Source organism: Neltuma alba, unplaced genomic scaffold (assembly GCF_004799145.2).
Source record: "Neltuma alba isolate B1F8T4 unplaced genomic scaffold, ASM479914v2 tig00011574_pilon, whole genome shotgun sequence".
Taxonomy (NCBI): Eukaryota; Viridiplantae; Streptophyta; class Magnoliopsida; order Fabales; family Fabaceae; genus Neltuma; species Neltuma alba.
Window position 1 is genome coordinate 183980 of NW_021636228.1, and position 2869 is coordinate 186848.

Genomic DNA, 2869 nt, shown 5'->3' on the forward strand with positions numbered 1-2869 from the left:
ATCTCATACCATGCAAGTTGATGCTGTGGCTGGATCAGATGGTGCAGAACATGAAGAGACAGCTCAGGAAGAGCAGAAGTTTGTAGATCCATTGGATAGATTTCTCCCACCACCACCCAAAGTTAAATGCTCTGAGTGCCTACAAGTAAATTCCTTTAGATTAATTTTGCAATAATCAATAAATTATTCTCGATAAATTTTAGATATCTGCCAATATATTGAATTGAATTGGTGTGGTTTGCTCCCTCCCCCTAAAAGAAAAACAGCTAGTGTGCTTGTGTATTTTGATGTCTTTTTCCCTTTCTGCTTTGTGCCACACTAGAGCTCCGCTTTTAATTTGCTATGTCTCTTTAAATTCTTAAGCTTCTTATCCATTAATTTTATCACTTTCATATGTTAGTTAGTGAATATGATTAAACCAATTTGGCGATACTTTGGAAGAGTTGTAATGCAATATTACACTCTAATCTCTTACGACTTCTAGTCCTGTTTAGTGATTGTGCATATATGTAATGTAAACTACACGTACATACATAATTCTAAGGTCCTGTAGAAGCACTTGAATATAGTGATCTATGTTTAGAATTTTGGCATTGAAATTTTTGATTAAGTGTTTTAGTGTGAGAATCTACCCATCCAAACTGAATTTAAGGTGTAAAAATGCGGAAATCACTCATCTTGCGGGGTATTATTCGATGAATTCGGCAGCTGCTCTTGTTTAATTACTAAGTGGTGATTTATGGTTTGATTCATTAACATGTTCCTTTTAATATGAATTCAAGACATATCATTTCAGATATTACTAATTCTGTGATTAAATCATTGAATTATGAAAAAAGTGATAATTTGCCAATACTTCTCTGTATCAAGTTTTTTGACCACTAAACATCTCTGTTTTATTGAATACACCTTATATTATTATATTTTCTTCCCCCCTTCTTGACGTTCTGTACACGGGAAGTTGAATGATCTTCACTTTACTCCTTAATTAGTACATTGGCAATTTAGCAATTTTAAGTAATAGTTTAAATTAAAAAATAATTTTCCTCAATTTTTGATAAAGTAGAAAATTGTATAAAACTATTTTTAGCTTTTGCACATTTGATGTTCTTTCATGACAACGTGCTATGATTTTTATTATTATAGCAGAGAAAGATAAATAAATTTCTTGAGTATAAGAAGGCTGGAAAAAGTTTTAATGCAGTAGTTCGCAATAGGAAGGACTATTGGAACCCTGACTTCCTGTTGCATGCTGTGAGGTGTCAAGATATTGACCAAATAGGATCTTGCTTTGATAAGGATGTATTGGACCCTCATAGATTTGACCCAAGTGACTACTACGACCAAATAGGTGCTTAATTGTTTCTTCTCTGCATCTACTTTCTTGTGCTTCCTTGTACTTTTTTATTTTATGCTCATATTTTACCTGATTTTGTCAATTATATGATACTTCTTGTGTGTTCTTGCAAACATTAATGTCATGTTCTAGATATGTTGGTCGCTGGTATTTGGGCTGTTTACGCTATTATTGTTCACTATACTAACAACGGACTTGATATCTAGTATTAAAGAACTTGTTTGTCTTCTAACCTGATATTGAAATTATGTTTTGCCGTTGGATTGTGCTTTTTCTCTTCAAAAATCCTTTTGATAATATTATTTACGTTGAAATGGACAAACAAAATCTATACATAGCTGTGTATGGCTAGTTATATCTGCTTTGGGGTTCTTTCTATATTTTTTATGAATATGTTGGTCATGATTTTGGAAGTTAAGTTTTCATTGTGAATTGAACCAACTTATTTGTCTTGCCATATTTTGTTATTTGTTCATATTTTCTCAGCACCATCAAGTCATAGGGACGGATTGGTCTTGCAGTCAAGCTCCCTTTAAGTACTTGATACTGATGTTGCTTTACCACCCCTAACTGTCACATAGGCAGATATGAGACGTGGAAGTGACCAGAAAGAGCTGGAGAAGAAGGCCCAGAAAGTTGAATTTGTCTCTAGGGGAGCACAACCAGGAATTGTAACTGGTGTTCCAAGGATCAATGTACCTGTTGCAGGTATAAAGCAACCTAGTCTATCTATGGTATGGCAAAGGTCATTCTTACTACGTATTTTCTATTTTATGCTGATTTTCTCTCTTCTCTCTTCAGGTGGTTTGCCTTTGATGCCTCCTACTGCTGAGGCCACCAATCGTGATGGTAGGCTGGACAAAAAATCAAAATGGGACGAGGTATTCATTTAAACAAATGCACCAACACGTGCAATTTGCTTCAAATTTTTACACTATTTCAATGAATAATAATCCTGTTTAGGTGGATGGGGATCAGAAAAATCCTATGCCCTTTGTGGGGCAGGATTCTGTGCCCGCTCACGCTGCAATTTTACTGCTAATGCTGGTGATGGGTACATGCATTTTGCGTGAGATTGTGAATAACTTTGAGCTTCTTTATGTATTCTAGAATGAGATGTGTTTGATACTATGACCATTGTTGTAATGTTGGACAGGCAGCAAAAACGACGAGAGGCAGAGGAGAGAAGGTCAACTGAAAGGAAGGAAAGAAGGTGATGAGCTCCACTCATTTTGGTCTGTCAAACTAATACCTCCAACCATTTTGAAGTCCTTTAGATTGCCGTCGACAAAAATGTTTGTCTATTCAGTAAGTTTTGCTAAGTCACCATTCTATATATCATGAAAGGTGGAAAGGAATAGTGTTGTGGTTATCACTGCACGATTTCAGTCAGCTAAATGGTTGGTTTTATTTTGTTTAACTTTCTTTACGAGCACGCTGAATCAGGATTTCGAGTAGGATTGTCATTTCAGTTGCTTGCGACGGTACAAAATGCACCACTGATTCGCTTTA

The 2869-nt window shown here is 35.4% G+C and overlaps 1 pseudogene; it reads left to right on the plus strand.

Annotated features, from left to right (window-relative positions):
* Nucleotides 1-2869, plus strand: LOC114715106 (SAP30-binding protein-like; annotated as a pseudogene).